Genomic DNA, 20,274 nt, shown 5'->3' with positions numbered 1-20,274 from the left:
TTCCGCAAAGTTGTTTACTACTTTACTGGTTTAGCCACCACGTGGCTGGCGCCATCTTAGGGGAGTGATGTGCAGTGTCATTATGGCTCCTGACACCTGATGTGTTACACTTAATCTAGGATGCCACTGCCCAGCCCCCTCTGTGAATTTTCTGTATCTGTAAAGTTATGATTAACTTTGTTGCTAAGGAATAGTTATTTTCATATTGCTGTCTTAATTTTCTAAGCATCTTTCATTTGCTTTCTAAACAGCAGGAGTCTAGCTCATAATTAGTTGAAAAACAAACCAAAAAAAGTTGTTTAAATTAGTATCATCTGCCAGCAAAGTGCTGGTGTTAGCACAATTGTAAGGGCAGTCTTTGGCTGGGCTATTAATGAAGTTACTATGGCCTTTAGAACTGGGTAAATGTATTCTGTCACACATACCAAAAATTAGGATCATTTTATGCTTTAAAGTTTTGAACACATCAAATGAAATGGTTTTTCCAAGAACCATGTTGGTCCACATAAGAAGTGGCCTAACTTCTAGACAAACCTTGGCTTTTATTCCTGTTAAATTATACTATTTCACTTGCCCTCTTTTTTTCTAGCTTGTTCTTGAGACTCCATTCTCTGAAAACCCTTACTTCTTCTCAAATTCCAGTCACTTGTCAGCTTGCCTTAGCTGCCTAAGATGGTTAGGTATCTGACAGGCAGAATTAGTTTGTTGCTGTCACCAAAGGACAGATGACAGCAGGGAGCTGTCTTTAGCTGCCCTTTATGTGACCTTTAGCACCTAATTCAAACAAAGTCTGACTCTGGCTAATGCCTCCCTTTTCATTACTATAGGAAAGGGAATTCTGGGCCTATGAATAGCTTATGGTTTCTTTAAGAACCTCCTCTCTGCCACCAAGAGCTGTTAACTGTTTTATTTATCTCATGGGAGATCATATTACTGAGTGACATCACAATGACCACATACTTAGCTACTGTCTTCAGTTTATTAATAACAAAACATTGTGTATGCAGGGCCAAGCACATAATATGAAGTGCAAGGACCTGTGCAAGGACCCTGGTTCCAGCCCCAGGTTCTCCACATGTGTGGGGGGGGAGGTACTTCACAAGTTGTAAAAGTAGGTCTGCAGGTCTCTCTCTTTCTCCCTCTCTATCTTTCCCCTCCCCTTCCAGTTTCTCTCTGTCTAATCAAAAAAAAAAAAAAAAAAAACAGAGTGAAAGAAAGGATACACCCTGAAATACTATGATTTTTATTTCTTTCCATTACTTTATTAGTGATTTAATACTGCTTTACAAAATAACAGGAATTACAACTTTGCACTGTTCCCACCACCAGAGTTCTAGATTGTCAGTCCCTCCCTTGGAAGCTACAGTTCTCCTAAGGTTGCAGATATGGGTTGACTATCATTTCTACAACCATCTGTCTTTATTTGTATATATTTGGCCTCTTTTTCTTTGGTCCCATCTTCTCTTCCTTTCCGAGTCACACATACACCTATTACTACATCTAAATGTCCCTCCTTTTTTCCTCCTCTCTCTCTGGTTCCAGATGGAGTTGGAGTTCAGTGCCCTCAGTTCATCTTCCCCTTATCATTTTCTCCCCCACTGGGAGTATAGATCACAACTGTTTCTGGGGTGCAGAAGACGGGGGGGGGGGTGAGTCTGGCTTCTGTAATTGCTGTTCCACTGAACCTGAGTGTTGGCAGGTTAATCCATACCCCCAGTCTGTTTCTGTCTTTCCCTAGTGGGGTAGGGCTTTGGAGCCGTGAGGTTCCAAGATAAGCTGGTGAGGTTGTCTGTCCAGGGAAGTCAGGATGGAATCTTGATAGTGTCTAGTTTCTACAAGTTGGTGGCTAAAGGGCAACAAGATACAAAGCAGGACAAAATGGAAATCGTATAAAATGGAATTGGTGTATTGCAGCAAAGTAAAAGACTCTGGGGTCAGGGTGGGGTGGGGTGAGTACAGGTCCAAAAAAAGGATGACAGAGGACCTAGTGGGGGTTGTATTGTTATGTGGAAAACTGATACATGTTATGTATGTACAAACTATTGTATTTACTGTCAAATGTAAAATATTAATCCCCCAATAAAGAAATTTTAAAAAGGAAGAAAAAGAAAGAAAGGGGGCCAAGCAGCGATGCACCTGGTACAGCGTGTTGCAGTGCACAAGGACCTAGCCAGTAAGAGGCACATCTTCCCAGTATCCAAGGACATGGGGTCATCTCTGTTAGGTGCAAGATATGAATCCAAGTGTCTTTCTGTAGTTATTTTCATCTCCTACATCTTCAAATTCCTTTGAAGTACAGGGTTAGCTTGCTAATGTTGGAGTTCTGCTTTGGGTTCCAGTATCTGGACTTTAGCAATGAAAAAGAGATCAATAATGGGAGTTGGGCGGTAGCCCAGCGGGTTAAGCACAGGTGGTGCAAAATGCAAGGACCGGCGTAAGGATCCTGGTTCAAGCCCCCAGCTCCCCACCTGCAGGGGAGTCGCTTCACAGACGGTGAAGCAGGTCTGCAGGTGTCTATCTTTCTCTCCCCCCTCTGTCTTCCCCACCTCTCTCCATTTCTCTCTGTCCTATCCAACAACAATGACATCAGTAACAACAATAATAATAACTACAACAAGGGCAACAAAAGGGAAAATAAATAAATATTAATATATATATACATTTGAAAGAGAGATCAATACTATGACTCCACTAGTTTAGTGAATCCATAGCTTAGTGATACTTTACATGATTTATTTATTTATTTATTTATTTATTTATTTATTTATTTATTTTTAACCAGAGCACTGCTCAGCTCTGGCTTATGTTGGTGCAGGGGATTGAACCTGTGACTTTGGAGCCTCAGACATGAGAGTCTGTTTGTATAACCATTATGCTATCTACCCCTGCCCGATACTTTACATGATTTAAGTAGTTAACAGAGACTTGTTTTTATTTTAATGGTTACATATCTGTATGTTGGGGGAAATAGAATTAATTTGGATGATAATAATAATACAGCTAAGTACAGAAATCACTGGTATCTGATTAAACTGCAATACAGTTTGGAAATTTTTCTTTTTCTTTTTTTGCCCTCTGAGTTAGTGCTGGGACTCAATGCCGGCATTACAAATCCACTGCTCTTGGAGGCCATTTTTTTCCTTTTTTTTTTTTTGGATAGGATGAGAGATATTGAGAGAGGTGAGAGAGGTGGGGAAGATAGAGAAGCGGAGACAAAGCTAGACACCTGAAGACCTGCTTCACCACTTGTGAAGCCCCCCTAACTCCCCGCAGATGGGGAACTGGGGGCTAGAACCGGTGTCCTTGCTCGGGTCCTTGCTTTTCATACTATGTGTGCTTAACCCGGTGCATTACCACCTGGCCCCTGGAAAGTCTTCTAAGAAACTCTTAGATCGTAAATTATTCTAAGGAAGAGCTTTTGTTCTCTATTGATTTTCTTTGCTGCTGCTGCTGCTTTTTTATTTTATTGGATAAGACAGAGAGAAATTGAGAAGGAAGATGGAAAAAGGGAGAGAGAGGGGGCTGGGCAGTGGTGTTAATGGGTTAACCTTAGCACATGGTGCAAAGTGCAAGGACTGGCTTAAGGATCCCGGTTCAAGCCCCCGGCTTCCCACCTGCAGAGGGGTCGCTTCACAGGTGGTGAAGCAGGTCTGCATGTGTCTATCTTTCTCTCCCCCTCTCAGATTTCCTGTCCTCTCTTGATTTGTCTCTGTCCTATCCAACAGTTTCTCTCTGTCCTATCCATCATTCCAATAAAGCTGTTGGTTTCGTCACATGAAACAACAAATCTACAGGGCTAGTTTCTGCACTCTTAGGGGACAGGTGGCACACCTGGTTGAGCACACGTTACAATGCATAAGGACCCATGTTCGAACTTTGCAAGTGGTAAAGCAGTGAGCAGGTGTCTCTCTGTCTCTCTCCTTCCCTCTCTATCACCCCTTCCCTCTAGATTTCTGGCTGTCTCTAGCCAATAAATAAATAAAGATAATTTTAAAAAGGGAGAGAGAAAGACCTGCTGTACTACTCATGAAGTGTCCCCCCTGTAGGTGGGGAGCAGGGGCTCAAACCTGGGTCCTTGTGCACCACTGCCTGGCCCCTTCAGTTTTCAGTATGGTGATTGGCAAGAAATAAGTACATTCAAATACTAGTCAAGTGAGTGGCTCCATTTAAGCCAAAATAATTATCCTCTGGGAGCCTGGTACCACCTAAATACCAGTGTCTTCATGCAGCTACTTCTCGTGGCTAAATTTAAATTGTGAGAGGTACTGTTTGACTTGTCTGGTGAGAGGCTGTGGTAACCGACTTGTACTTCTATGTTTTTGAATCATTTCTGAGTCATGGTGTAGGTCTTCTCTTTTGAGAAATCCTCTGCTTTTCAGATCAACACCTTGTATGAGATGTTGGAAGCAACTTTGTGGTAATGACACTACTCATCCATCTGGAAAGGAGTTCTCAGTGATTTCTCCAGTAAGACCTCTGGGAGCACAATAGCAGTCTTTTTTTTTTAAATATATATATATTTTTTATATTTATTTTTATTTATTTATTCCCTTTTGTTGCCCTTGTTGTTTTATTGTTGTAGTTATTATTGTTGTCATTGTTGGGTAGGACAGAGAGAAATGGAGAGGGGAGAGGGAAGACAGAGAGAGGGAGAGAAAGATAGACACCTGCAGACCTGTTTCACCGCTTGTGAAGCGACACCCCTGCAGGTGGGGAGCCAGGGCTTGAACCAGGATCCTTATGTGGGTCCTTGTGCTTAGCGCCACCTGCGCTTAACCCGCTGCGCAACTCCCAATAGCAGTCTTAAAAGCCCCTGTTTTCCTTCCTCCTCTCCTCCTTTTCCTTCCTTCATTTTGGCTTTATTCAGTCTTTCTGCCCTTTATTGTGAAGGCCTTAGCAAACTTTATTATCTAATATATCAATCCAAATGAAATTAAATAGAAATAGCAGATCCATAAAGGACTATTGGAAGGTGTTACTAGAAGTAATAGGAGACATTTTTTTAAAGGCTGGTAAAGTAAAAACTGTCCACTGCACTTACTATTATAAAAGATTTTTATAATGTTCCTTGCTTAAGAGGGGCAGAGTACTTCATATATTTTAGGAAGATTTCCATTTAAAAAAAAAAATCAAAATAGGGCTGGAGAGAAAGCAAAATGATTCTGCAAAAGACTGTCCTGCCTGAGGCTCTCAAGTCCCAGGTTCAATCCCTAGCACCACCATAAACCACAGCGCTGAGCAGTGCTCTGGTCTCCCTCTCTCTCATCTCTCTCTCTCTCTCTCTCCCTCCCTCCATCCCTCCCTCTCTCTCTCCCCTCTCACTAGCATAAATAAAAATTATGGGCCAGGTGGTGTACCTGGTTGAGCTCACATGTTACAAAGAACAAGGATGTGAGTCAGGCAGTAGTGCAGTGAGTTAAGCACATGTGGCACGAAGCACAAGGACCCCAGTTCCAGCCCCCGACTCCCCACCTGCAGGGGGGTCACTTCACAGGAAGTGAAGCAGGTCTACAGGTGTCTATCTTTCTCTCCCCCTCTCTGTCTTCCAATCCTCTCTCCATCCTATCTAACAGTGATGACATTAGTAACAACAACAATAACTACAGCAACAATAAAAAACAACAAGGGCAACAAAAGGGAAAATAAATACATTTTTAAAAGATTAAAAAAAAAAACAAAGCATAAGGACCTGCGTTCAGCCAGTGGCCCCCACCTGCAGGGGGAAAGCTTTACAAATGGTGAAGCAGAGCTGCAGGTGTCTCTTTTTCCTTCTCTCTTATCTTCCTCTCCCCTCTCAATTTCTCTCTGTTTCTATCCAATAATAAATAAATAAAAAGATTTTAAGAAAGGAATCCCTGAGTCAGGAATCTTTAAAAAAAAAAACTCATAATATTAAAAGTAAATAAAAGTTACAAAGAAATATTTTCAAAAATCAAAATATAAGATATTTTAGCACTAAAAAGGAAAAATTTTGCTCCTGATAAGTAATTTATGAGAAATTATTATTCCCTAAGGAAGCTGATTAAATAAAGCATTGCTAATGCACCTCAGACATAGAGATGGCCATGGTCATGATAGAACTTTGTGATACAGCTGCTAAAGTTCTGTGTTGACTAGATCCCTCAAAACCCCTCAGTCAGTAAGGAACATTGTTAACACTCTCAACTGGGAGGCAAAATAAATGGAAGGCACAGCTTTTTTCCCGTCGTGTTTTCAAAGATAAGCAGGAATGTTTTCCTCGACCTTTCATTTGTTTGTTCAGTGCTAGACAGTTTGCAGTAGATATTAGTATCCATCTTTCCACTTGATCGTAACACCCCCGTGTTGTGGGAACACTTTGCAGGTAACTGACAGAGCACAAATTCTGTCTTTCCCGTGTCTGCATGATATTCCATGGTGTAGATGTCCCACATTTCATTCCATCATTTCCCTTCACGTGGACACTTGACTTGGTTTCCAGGTTTTTTTGTTTGTTTTTTTTGACACTGGATAATTTTGCAGTAAATATACTTTACGTATATTTGCATCTTGTGGTTATATTTCCAAGTATTTGGACCATGGTGTTAACAACAGCCATCGTAGGGTTAGTGCATCAAGGAGTGTGTATGCCTAGAATTTGCTAGTTTTTTTAATATATATATATATTAATATTGTAGCAATTCACATTGCTGTCAGTAAATGGTAAAAAGTAGTTACGGGGGCCCGGCGGTAGTTCATCAGGTTAAGCACACATGGCACAAAGTGCAAGGACCGATATAAGGATCCTGGTTCGAGCCCCTGGCTCCCCACCTGCAGGAGGGTTGCTTAACGAGCGGTGAAGCATGTCTTTTTCTCTCTCTCCTCTGTCTTCCCCTCCTCTCTCAATTTCTCTCTGTCCTGTCCCACAACAATGAGAGCAATAACAACAATAATAGTAACAACAATGACAATAAACAACAAGGGCAATAAAAAGGAAAAAAAAATAGCCTCCAGGACCAGTGGATTTGTAGTGCAGGCACTGAGCCCTGGCAATAACCCTGGAGAAAAAAAAAAAAAAAAAGTAGTTATGACCTCATTAAAATTTTGCCTATATAATGAGAATAAAGTATTTGGGGTTTTGTTTGTTTTTTGTACACCGGGGTTGTCGCTGGGGCTCAATGCCTGCACTGAAGATCCACGGCTCCCAGCAGCCATTTTTTTCCTTTTTTAAAAATTTGACAGGACAGAAATTGAGAGGGATGGGGAAGATAGAGAGGGAGAAAGATAGACACCTGCAGACCTGCTTTACCACTTGTGAAGCTTCCCCCCTGCAGATGGGGAGTGGGGGTTTAAACCCCAGTCCTTGCACATGGTGATATGTGAGCTTCACCTGGACCCCAATAAAGTGGTCTTAACTTTCTTTTTCCTGACTGTTAAAAATGTGACCTTCTAAAAAATAATGTGGATAGCTTGTGATTTCTTATGCGAATTATCTAATACCTGTTTTTTCCATTGTGATATATACTTTTTTCTTGACAGTTTTTTTTAAGATTTTATTCATGAAGATAGAAGAGAGAGAGAGAGAGAGCGAGGGAGCCAGACATCACTCTGGTATATATGCTGCCAGGGATTGAACCCAGGACCTCATGCGTGAGAATCTATTGCTTTATCCATTGCGCTACCTCCCAGTCCACTTTTCTTGACAGTTTTTAAGAATCCTTTGGATGATATAATCTGCTATTTTTTTCTTCCTAAATTCTTCTTGCCTGTGGGCTTTTTTCCATCATAGCCTTTGTAATTTTAAGTGTATTTTTACTTGCCTAGTATATTTGTTTAATTCTGAAGTTTCTAGGATTCTACCCATTATTACAAACTTAGTACTGTGCCTGTAATTTGTACATATACACCTAATATGTTTCTTTCTTCCTCTCTCTTTCCTTTTCATTTATTTATTTTGTGGTATCAGGGCTTCACACATACTTTCCTCCGCTTCCAGGATGACTCTTTTTTTAAAATTTTTTTTTTAATTTATTTATTATTTATTTCCTTTTGTTGCCCATGTTATTTTATTGTTGTAGCTATTATTGTTGTTGTTATTGCTGTCGTTGGATAGGACAGAGAGAAATGGAGAGAGATGGAGAAGACAGAGAGGAGGAGAGAAAGATAGACACCTGCAGACCTACTTCACCGCCTGTGAAGCGACTCCCCTGCAGGTGGGGAACCCCGGGCTCAAACCAGGATTCTTATGCCGGTCCCTGCGCTTTGTGCCACGAGAGCTTAACCCACTGCGCTACTGCCCGACTCCCTATTTCTTCCCTTTTTTAAATAAGACAACTTTTTTTAAAACAATTATTATTTTTTTAATTTTTTATTTTATTTTATTTATTCCCTTTTGTTGCCCTTGTTGTTTTATTGTTGTAGTTAGTATTGTTGTTGTCGTTGTTGGATAGGACAGAGAGAAATGGAGAGAGGAGGGGAAGACAGAGAGGAGGAGAGAAAGATAGACACCTGCAGACCTGCTTCACCGCCTGTGAAGTGACTCCCCTGCAGGTGGGGAGCCGGGGCTCGAACCTGGATCCTTATGCCAGTCCTTGTGCTTTGCGCCACCTGCGCTTAACCCGCTGCACTACAGCCCGACTCCCAAAACAATTATTTTTTTTTAAAAAGATTTTTAAACTTTTTACTTATGTAACTTTATAGGACATAGAGAAATTGAGAGGGAAGGTGGAGAGAGAGAGAGAGACCTGCAGATTTGCTTCACAACTTGTGAAGCTTTCCCCCTGCAAATGGGGACTGGGGGTTTGAACCCAGGTGCACCACTGCCTGTCCCCTTCTTTCCTTCTTTTTTCCGCCCTCCCTCCTTCCCTCCCTCCCTCCCTTCCTTCCTATTTTTGTTCTTACTTCATTTTAACATTTTAAAATTTGCTCATGTAGTTCCTTCATCTTTAGACTACACACAGAATTTCTGAAGCAGGGATTTTTCTGCCTAGTAGATAGTACCCCTTGAAGTTCAGATGTCTAGTGTTGCAGATGAGAAGTGGAATACTAGTGTTTCTTTTCTCTGTACAAAATAGTAGCTAACTTTTTTCACTTGGAAGTATGTAGCAATTTCGTTTTGGTTTTAGAGTTTAAAATTTTTAGTGATTTTGATAGGATACGCCTGATGGCATGTGTTTCTTGGGTTTTTTTTGTTTTTTTTTTTGTTTGTTTGTTTGTTTGTTTCACACCAGTCCAGGCTTTACTTGGTAGGCTGAGTTTTTTGTTTGTTTGGCGTTTTGGTACCTGGGATTTAATCCCGGGCCTCGTACATATAAAACAGGTGCTACATTTCTGACCTGCCTAATGACATTTTGGTTTGTATGTTTGTTTTTGTGGATCCAGGGCCTCACACATGCATGCTTTCAACACTCCCAGGCCACTTTTTCAGAGAGAGACACACAGAGTTGATCCTGATGTCATGCTATTCCCATGGAATAGTAGGGCTCAAACCTGGGTCTTGCACATGACCCTACACACACCCTACACACAATGAGCTATCTCTTTAGACCTGCTGGTGATATTTTTGATATGCGATTTCAGGTCTCTAGTCAGCTCTACTTTTCTCTCCCCTCCCCCCCTTCTGGAACCTTTGCTATTTGTATGTTAGGTTCTTCTGGGTCTAGGATAATTTTTGCTTCCCCCTTTTTTTTTTTTTTAGTCACTCTGGCATGTGTGGTGCTGGGGATCAAACCCCAGATCTCATGTTTGAGAAGCCACTGTTTTTGTCCACTGTATTACCTACCAAGCTGTCCTCTCTTTATTTCATAAAATTACCTGTTTCTGCCAGTGGGCAATTAAACAAGGTCACAATCGTGACTATCCTCTGTTCAATTTATTGTCTGGTGATATATTAGGTTAAGATGTCATGGGTGAGTTTTTTTAATTTGACAACAATGAAACTGTCTGAACAGGGGCTGGGTGGTGGCACACCTGCTTGAGCACACGCTACAATGCACAAGGACCTGGGTTCGAACCCCTGTTCCTGACCCGTAGGGGGAAAGTTTGTGAGTTGTAAAGCAGGGTTGTAGGTGTCTCTCTGTCTATCCCTCTCTAAAGTCTGAACACACAAAAAGTTACAAAGAGGAGTGTCGGGGAGTCAGGCTGTAGCTCAGCGGGTTAAGTGCAGGTGGCACAAAGCACAAGGACTGGCATAAGGATCCCGGTTTGAGCCCTGGCTCCCCACCTGCAAGGGGAGTCACTTCACAGGCGGTGAAGCAGGTCTGTAGGTGTCTATCTTTCTCTCCCCCTCTCTGTCTTCCCCTCCTCTCTCCATTTCTCTCTGTCCTATCCAACAACGACGACATCAATAACTACAACAATAAAAACAATAAGGGCAACAAAAGGGAATAAATAAATAAATATAAAATTAAATTAAAAATTAAAAAAGTACTTTTAAAAAAGAAAAAAAGAAGAGTGTCATGAGCCCCATCACTCAGTGATAACAGCTACCAATATGCAACATTGCTGTAACCTAATTTTAATAATTATTAACTTTTTTTTTGGCCTCCAGGGTTATCATTGGGGCTTGATGTCAGCACTATGAATCCACTACTCCTGGTGGCCTTTATTTATTTATTTATTTATTTTTAAATACCTTTTATTTATTTTATTTTTGAGAGAAATGCAGAGAGAGAAAGACAGAAACATCAGAGCACTGCTCAGCTCTGGCTTATGGTCGGGCGGGGGATTGAACCTGGGACTTCGGAGCCTCAGGCATGAAAGTCTTTTTGTATAACCATTATGCTATCTACCCCCGCCCAGCCTTTATTTATATTTCATTAGACAGGACAGAGAGAAATTGAGGGGAATGGGGAAGATAGAAACAGGGATTGAGAAAGATATACACCTGCAGACCTGCTTGTGAAGTGTCCCTCCTGCAGGTGGGGAGCCAGGAGCTTGACCAGATACGTTTGCAGGTACTTGCCCTTAGTACTGTGTGTGTTTATACAGGGATGCCACCACCCGTGTTGCTATGCTTCACATTGGTTTGGTCTCATCATCCCCGCCTCTGGGAGATTGTGGTTTAGCCCCTGCTAGTTTCCTGCTTCCCCTTCTTCCCGCTCCCTACCCTACGTACTTCCCGAGTTCCTGGCGAGTTCCTGGCGCAGCCACCGGAGGAGAAAGATGCAGGACAGATCTGTGTGGTGATTAGTTTAGGAGTGTCTCTCTGCCGCTGGAGGAGAAAGACAAGGAGCACATGTTTGCCCGCTCGGTGAATAAAGATTAAACTGCGTTCTCAGCTCAGCCATGTGTCTCTGGCCAGCCCGGTAAAAACAACACACCCGGCCTCCTCAACTTTGCCCCCCCCCCAACAGGGTTTCGCTGAGCATCAAAGCTTATATGATTCCTCTGATCCCAGTGCTTACCTTTGTTTGATAGAGAATAAGACATCGAGGAGCCAGGTGGTGGCGCACCTGGTTGAGCGCACACACTAGTGTGCAAGGACGTGGGTTCAAGCTCCTGGTCTACTACCCCTGTAGGGGGAGAGCTTCATGAATGGTGAAGCAGTGTTGCAGGTGTCTCTCTGTCTCTCTCCCTCTCCCTCTCTCCCCCCTCTAATTTCTCTGTCTCTATCCCATAATAAATACAACATATAAGATCTAAAATAGGGCGTCGGGCAGTAATGCAGTGGGTTAGGTGCACATGGCGGGAAGCGCAAGAGCTGGTATAAGGATCCCGGCTCCAGCCGTCAGCTCCCCACCTGCAGGGGAGTCGCTTCACAAGCGGTGAAGCAGATCTGCAGGTGTCTTATCTTTCTCTCCCCTTTCTGTCTTCCCCATCTCTCTCCATTTCTCTGTCTTATCCAACAACAATGACATCAATAACAACAGTGATAACTACAATAAAAAAGGGCAACAAAAGGAAATAAATATTTTTTAAAAAATGTTAAATCTAAAGTAAAAAAAAGTGAGACATTGAGAGGGAGACAGGGAGAAAAGACAGGAGAGATACCTGTAACACTGTTTCACTGTTCTGAAGTCCCCCACCCCAAGGTGGGGAACAGGGCCTTGAACCCTGTTCCTTGTGCAGGGTATCATGTGCACTCTTCCGTGTGGGCTGCCAATCAGTCCTATTATCAACTCTTGACCATCTTCTGTAGCCATTCACCTGTGATAGCTGCAAAGCAGTCCTTGGCTTCTGGGCTGGAGACGAAAAAGCAACCTACTACCAGTTTCTCGCTCGCCCTGCCTCTACTGGAATCCTCCAACCTCAGAGCAGAGAATATTCCTTCTTCTCTCTCAAGCCAACAGTTCTCCACCCCAGGTGTCCATCAGTTTGTAGAGCACACTTTCCTCTCCTGATCTTCCATGGTCTTGCTCCGGGGCTTTGTCCTCAGGTTGCTTGAGGCTGAGGAGAGACATTGGCCCAGGCAGGGTCATAGATAGGAAATGTCAGGTAAACAGTGTGGAATATTAATCTCAAAGGAAAAAAGAATTAGTTCCTTCTGGGACTGTAATACTTAAGGAATACTGAACCATTAATAGATTTTCAACAAGATAAAGAATTTTCAATGGGTAAAGAATAGTCTCTTCACCAATTTTTTTTTTAATTTATATTTATTTACTTATTTTCCTGTTTGTTGCCCTTGTTGTTTTTTAATTGTTGTTGTAGTTATTGATGTTGTCATTGTTAGGACAGAGAGAAATGGAGAGGGGAGGGGAAGACAGAGAGGGGGAGAGAAAGATAGACACCTGCAGACCTGCTTCACCACCTGTGAAGCGACTCCCCTGCAGGTGGGGAGCTGGGGGTTCGAACCGGGATGCACTTTGGGCTACATGCACTTAACCCGCTGTGCCACCACTGAACTCCCTTCACTAAATATGTATAAAGCATTGGAATAGTTACATGCAAAGGAATGAAGCCAAGATCTTGGAAACTATTACTCATCCACTAATAAAAATTGTGTTAATGATGGGATCCTGGAGCATGATGATGAAAAATAACTGGGGTGTGGGGCAGGATGGTGACGCACCTGGTCAACTGCACTTTATAACGCGCAAGGACCCAAGTTCAAGCCCCTAGTCCCCACCTGCAGGGGGAAAGTTTTGTGAGTAGTGAAGCAGTGATGCAGGTGTCTATCTCTTTACTTCTCTATTTCCCCCTTACCTCTCTTATTTCTGGCTGTCTCTATCCAATAAAGATTTAAAAAAAATTTTTTTAATGACTTAGGAAAGAGTATCTTGCAGACACCTATCATGGGGAGATAGAGAGGTATGTATCAACTGCTGAGCTATAAACCACTAAACACCCCCCCCCAATTAAGCAGGAAAAAAATTAATTATGTCTAGGGGCTGGGCAGTGTTACCATGCTCAAGGACCCAGGCTCAAGCCCTCAGCCCCCACCTGCAGGAGGGAAAGTTTCTGAATTGTGTAACAGTGTTGTAAGTGTCTCTTTTTCTCTTTCCCTCTTTATCTCCCCCTTCCTTCTCAACTTCCATCTCCACCCAATAAATAAAACACAAAATAAATTCTACAAAAGTTAATCCTCAGATACCTTTAAAATTATGTTGAAATTAAAAAACGAGAGAAGAATGGAGTTAGAATGGTGACATGCACTAAATGCGAAAATTAACTTGGGCGGCCGGGAGGGAGTAGGGGATGTGGGTGAGTTGGGTGTTGGTGGACTTGTGTTGCTCCCTAGAATTCTGACACAGTCACTGATAACTTCACCCCTCACCCCATGTTTCTTTTTTTAAAATTTTTCTTTATTTATTCCCTTTTGTTGTCCTTGTTGTTTTATTGATGTTGTAGTTATTGTTGTTGTTATTGTTGTCATCGTTGTTGGATAGGACAGAGAGAAATGGAGAGAGGAGGGGAAGACAGAGAGGGGGAGAGGAAGATAGACACCTGCAGACCTGCTTCACCACCTGTGAAGCGACTCCCCTGCAGGTGGGGACCCGGGGGCTTGAACCAGGATCTTTAGTCAATCCTTGCGCTTAACCCACTGTGCTACCGTCTGACTCCCTCACCCCATGTTTCTTACATAGTCTGAGTATGACTGGGTTGTGAATACCCTTTCTCCTGAAGAAAGATTCCAAGTGGAATAAGCCAATGTAGCTATCAAATTGGTTCTGTTATTTACTTTTTTTTTTTTTTTTTTTTTACCAGTGCACTAATCAGTTCTGGCTTATGGTAGTACAGGGGATTGAACCTGGAACCTAGGAGCTTCAGACATAAGTGTCTGTTTGCATAACCATTATGCTATACCCTTGTCCCTCGATTTGACTCTATGGCCAATGGAATCCAGACATCACAGAGTGTGTCCCTAGCTTTGGAGAAGAGAATTGCCTTCCCACTCATAGAATCCAGCAGCATTGAGAAAATTGTAGAGATTGATGCAAAGTTGTCTGGTTGTTGATACTAAGATAAGATAAGTTGATAAAGCCAGAGCAGAGACAGAATCACCGGTTCCCCCACAGTGAGATGATGGCAGTGGAGATGTGCCCAATCTGGCTGAACAGTTTGGAGAAGAAACAGACCTGAGACCCATGTCTCAGTATGACATGTGCAATAATACTACTATTTCGAGGAGTTGTTGAGAAAAGATCCTAGCTAGCTATTTCATAGGAATCTGTCTGGGGTCTTTGTGCAGATTGACACAAAGTGTCACAGAGGGTGCCTATAGCGTCTTGCAGGAAGTTTATCCCAAGGCCCTGACACTGAAAGAAGTCATCAAGCTCAGTATCCTAAATCATAGAGGAGAAAATAGATGCAACTAACATGGCTACAATGAGGCTTGGCCAGAACCCCCACATTGTTCACAAAGAACTCAAAGAGGTTATCAAGGGCATTGAAAGGCACATGAGCCTCAGGGGCCAGGAATTGGCCCACGGGGCTAAGAACACATGGTACAAAGAGCGAGGACCCCTACAAGGATCCCAGTTTGAACCCTTGGCTCTCCACCTGCCGGGGGGGGGGGTGCTTCACAAGTAGTAAAGCAGATATGCAGGTGTCTGTCTTTCTCCCTCTCTGTCTCCCCTCCTTTCTCAATTTCTCTCTGCCCTATCTAATAAAATGGAGAAGAAAAAAAAGGGGGGGAGCTTCCAGGAGCCGCCGAAACAACATCAATGGCAACAATAACAATAACGATGACAACAAGGGCAACTAAATGGGGAAAATGGCCTCCAGGAGCAGTGGATTCGTAGTGTAGGCACAGAGCCCCAGCGATAACCCTGGAGGGGAAAAAAAAAAAAAAACAAACCATGAAATACGACTGCTTGCTCTAACATAGACAAAACTCAGAACATTGTAAGGAGAAGAAACCAGACACGGGTCACATGTTAGATGATTTTATTTGTGTAAAATATACAGGGGCATGCAAAATAGCTCAACTGGATAGTGTGTTGCTTCACCATGTGCACAACCCTGGTTTGCTCCTGTCCCACCACACTGAAGAAAGCTTTGATGCTGTAGTATCTCTCTGTCTCTGTCTCTCCATATATATAATCTAGAACAGTTAAATCCATAGAGACAGAAAGCAGACTAGTTGTTGCCAGGGACTAACTAAAGGCAAGAAGTTGAAGTAACTGCTTAGTGAGTTCAGAGTTTCCTTTTGGGTGATCAAAATATTCTTTTTTTTTTTTTTATGGTCAGTTTTTTTAAATATTTATTTTCCCTTTTGTTGCCCTTGTTTTTTATTGTTGTAGTTATTATTGTTGTTGTTATTGATGTTGTCGTTGTTGGATAGGACAGAGAGAAATGGAGGTGGGGGAAGGCAGAGAGGGAAGAGAAAGACACCTGCAGACCTGCTTCACCAGCCTGTGAAGCAACTCCTTTGCAGGTGGGGAGCCAGGGAGCTAGAACGGGGATCCTTATGCCAGTCCTTGCGCTTTAACCCACTGCACTACTGCCCTACTCCCAATCAAAATATTCTGAACCCAAATAGAGATGGTGATTGTATGTATTATATATGTTAAATGCCACTAAATTAGTTGCTCTAAAAAAGTTTTATGTTAAGAAAAAGTGGGCTTTTCAGGAATGGGAAAATGTAATGTGAACTGAATTCTAAAGATGTAAAGAAAGAACAGGAGAGAAACATTCTGCCTGGAACTCAGTAGCCAGTGCACAGTCCCATTAGTCGTGAACACATCCAGGTGTGAGTTTGATGGCCTCTACTAAGAGAGAAAGCAGGAACCAGGTGGTGGCGGACACACATTACAGCACACACATTTCAGCGTGCATAAACCTGGGTTCAAGCTCCTGCTCCCCATCTGCAGGAGGGAAGCTTCAAGAGTGGTGAAGCAGAGCTGTGGGTGTCTCTCTGTCTCTTTCCCTCTCTGCCTCCCACTTCCCTCTCAATTTCTGTTTTTATACATAAATAAATAAATAAATAGTTTTTTTTAAGAAAGAAAATGGAGGGGTCCTGGAAGTGGTGTACCCGGTTAAGTACACATAGCACTAAGTGCAAGGACTGTTCAAGGATTCAGATTCGAGCTCCTACTCCCCACCTGCAGGGAGGACTCTTCACAAGTGATGAAGCCAGTCTTCAGATGTCAGTTTTTCTCTCTCCCTCTCTATCTCCCCCTCCCCTCTCAATTTCTCTCTGTCTTATCCAGTAAAATGGAAAAAATGGCCACCAGGAGCAGTGGATTCTTAGTGCCAGCACAAGGTTTCAGTGATAACACTGGAGGCAAAAGAAAGAAAGAGAAAAAGAAAGAAAGAAGTAGTAATGATAACTATTCAGTTCAGTGTTTGTGGTGTTCTATTTGCTTTATGTGATACAATTTATTTAACCTTCAGAGGAGCCCTGTAAAGTGGGGACTTTTCTTTCCCTTCAATGTACAGATGTGTAAACAGAGGCTCAGAATGGCTGAGAACTTTGCCTAACCATTGCACGACGACTAGCATGGCTTAAATTTGAACCCTACAGATGGGCCGCCAGAACCAGTTTTATTTATTATTTTATTTTATTTTCCCCTTTTGTTGCCCTTGTTGCTTATAGTTGTCATTGTTATTGTTGTTGTTGTTGGATAAGACAGAGAAATGGAGAGAGGAGGGGAAGACAGAGAGGGGGAGAGAAAGATAGACACCTGCAGACCTGCTTCACCGCCTGTGAAGTGACTCCCCTACTGGTGGGGAGCCGTGGGGCTTGAACCAGCATCCTTAATGCCATCCTTTTTAGAAGTCTTTTTAAAATTATTATCTTCCATTTATTTGTTGGATAGAGAGAGCCAGAAATCAAGAGGGTCAGGGGAGACAGAGAGGGAGAGACAGACACCTGCAGCCCTCCTTCACCACTCAAAAAACTTTTCTCCTACAGGTGGGAACCAGGGACTCAAACCTGGGTCCATGCATATTGTGACATGTGCACCACCCAGCCCCTATAAGAGACGTGTGAAGCTCATCTACTCGTTCTCCAGGTTGGGGTGGGGGAGGAGGAGTAGAGTCAGAGTAGCGCCAGGAGCTGGTATAGGTCCTAGCAGGTGAACCTCGCTAAGTAAAAATAATCTGACTGGCTGATGGGGGTGTTACTCAGAGTTCCTGGCTAGAGAAAAAAAGGGCCTTCAGAAGGAAGGCTAGATTGGGACAGCAAAATGTCAAATCTTTGGCAGACCTGTGTAGTGTCCTGCTAGAGGCCAGGCAATGGTCAGGCAGTCACCTCATGTCTAAAATCCAAGGGTCTTGTCTTGCCAGTCCCAGAAGCCTGAGTGGTTGCTCTTTTTCAGAATGATGCTGACAGGGTGACTGATCACACTTGCCTCCTGAGTGCTCATTGATAGTGCTCAAGATGAAAACATTAGATGTTCCTTTCTGGAAGTTCAGGGAAGGAGATGCAGGGCAGCACTGTGGTAGCTTTTGTTCTCCTTTTTTTTTTATTATTATTATTTTTTTTATTGTCAAAGTCTACTTTTATGTCCAAGAATGTAATTTTACACATGTATTTTACACATGAAAACACAGATTACAAAATTCTCAGGCGGTGGTCCAGGAGGTGGCACAGTGGGTAAAGCATTGGACTCTCAAACATGAGATCTCAAGTTCAGTCCCTGGCAGTAAATGTACCAGAGTGCTGTCTTTCTTTCTCTCCTACTGTCTTTCTCACTAATAAATAAATGACATTAAAAAAAAATTTCTCAGGTGTCCTTAAAATTGATACTATTTGAAAATAGACAACTCCTAAAGCCTGTAGATTACTGAAAGAAAAATAAATGAAATTTCACTGGGTCATTCTATATCATTAACGAGGCTGCAGTTTCTCACTATGGCTCCTGCTTGCTAGTCCTAGTGTAATGACACTTGGGTTATAATGAATAACACCCCCAGAACAGGAAATGTAAAAGCAAATAAGTAAACTACTTCCCAAGGCAAGGGGATGACAGAGAATATACGGAGGAGGGGAAAGATGGAGAGAAAAATCAGAGAGAGAGATAACAGGGGATTTGCCGACTTTGGGATAAATTTTTGAGAATGGAAGATCTTAGCTCATGGCCCTTTCAAGAAGTTAACTCATGGACTGTTAAGAATGTTAATGATGAGAGTTGGGCGGTAGCTCAGTGGGTTAAGTGCACGGTAAGCGTAAGGATCCCCTAAGGATCCCCGGCTCCCCACCTGCAGAGGAGTCGCTTCACAGGCGGTGAAGCAGGTCTGCAGGTGTCTGTCTTTCTCTCCTCCTCTCTCCATTTCTCTCTATCCTATCCAACGACGACAACATCAATAGCAACAACAACAATAACTACAACATTAATAAAACAACAAGGGCAACGAAAGGAAATAAATAAATAAATCTTATTTTTTAAAAAAGAATGTAATGATTTTTTTCTTTTTTAAATACGTTGCTGGTGAGAACTGGGGATTTGAACCCAGGTTCCTCCCTTTGCTTTTAATACAGCTTTGCTTTATTTTAGAATGGTCCCCCTGAAGTAACTGGTTCTCCTTGCTTCTGAAGGGGGCTTTGATGAAAATCTCTCTATTGAAACTTCTTTTAGGGGCCAGGCGGTGTCACAGCTGGTTAAGCCCACACATACAGTGCACAAGGACCCAGGTTCAACCCCCTGGTCCCCACCTGCAGGGGGAAAACTTCACAAGTGGTGAGGCAGGGCTGCAGGTGTCTCTCTGTCTCTTTTCACTCTCTCTGTCTCCATCTAAGAATAAGTAAATAAAAAGATTTTAAAATTTAAAAAAGAGAGAAACTTTTTTTTTCTTTTACAAAGTGCCACCAGGATTGTTGCTAGGGCTTGGTGCCTCCACAATGAATCCACTGCTCTTGAAGTATTGAATCTTCTTCTTCTTGTAGGGGAAGATTAAGGTGATACGGGGGGGGGGGGGAGGCTAAAAAAAAGAAAGAAAGAAAAAACGTCTAAAACATTAAAACACCTTAATTATTACAGTGGCTTCTTAACATCTCATAGTCCTCTGATTTCCCTGCAACACCTGTTGTATACAATACTGTCTTTGGAAATTTCTATTGTGAAAACATTGAAGCCCAGGGCCATGGAGATCATACCTATCTAGAACCTGTGAAACTCCTTCCCTCAGGCCTGGCTTCCATCAAATTATTGGCCAAATATCTGTTCTGCCTTTGTCTTACTTTTCCTGATGCTTCCTCCTTTCACTGAAATGCTCATCCTTTATTATCTATTATCACAAGTTGCCCAGCTTTCAGGATTCAGCTTTCTTAATCATCACCAGCACTCTTTGAGATAGACAGATTAGACTCTCTCTACCTAGTTTGTAGGGATACAAATGTTATATCTACTGTCCAGATATATACACATGGAGCAGACAGAAGCAAGCACAGGATGAGAATTTGCAGGGTTAAAAAATTTGGGGGGGGTTGGGCGGTAGTGCAGTGGCCCAAAGTGCAAGGACTGGCATAAGGATCCTGGTTCGAGCCCCTTGCTCCCCACCTGCAGGGGAGTCACTTCACAGGCGGTGAAGCAGGTCTGCAGGTGTCTATCTTTCTCTCCTCCTCTCTGTCTTCCCCATCTCTTTCCATTTCTCTCTGTCCTATCCAACAACAACAACATCAACAACAGCAATAATAATAACTACAACGACGATAAAACAACCAAGGCAAAAGGGAAAAAATGGCTTCCAACAGCAGTGGATTCATGGTGTAGGAACCGAGCCCCAGCAATAACCCTGGAGGCAAAAAAATAAATAAATAAATATTTATTTACTTACTGGATAGAGACATCCAGAAATTGAGAGGGAAGTGGAAGATAAGAGAATGAGAAGACAGAGAGACACTTGTAGCCCTGCTTCACCACCCATGAAGCTTTTCCCCTGCAGGTGGGAAGCAGGGGCTCAATCCAGGTCCTTGCACATTGTAATATG

At 42.6% G+C, this 20,274-nt stretch overlaps 1 protein-coding gene across 10 annotated transcripts in view; it reads left to right on the top strand.

Moving 5' to 3' along the window:
* CPEB3 (cytoplasmic polyadenylation element binding protein 3) overlaps positions 1-20,274 on the top strand; it is a 306,673-nt gene that overhangs the window by 254,019 nt on the left and 32,380 nt on the right. The gene's annotated exons all lie outside the window — the stretch shown is intronic.

This window comes from Erinaceus europaeus, chromosome 1 (genome assembly GCF_950295315.1).
Source record: "Erinaceus europaeus chromosome 1, mEriEur2.1, whole genome shotgun sequence".
NCBI classification, from domain to species: Eukaryota; Metazoa; Chordata; class Mammalia; order Eulipotyphla; family Erinaceidae; genus Erinaceus; species Erinaceus europaeus.
Note: the sequence above shows the minus strand (reverse complement) of the source record. Positions and strands in the feature narration are given on the sequence as shown.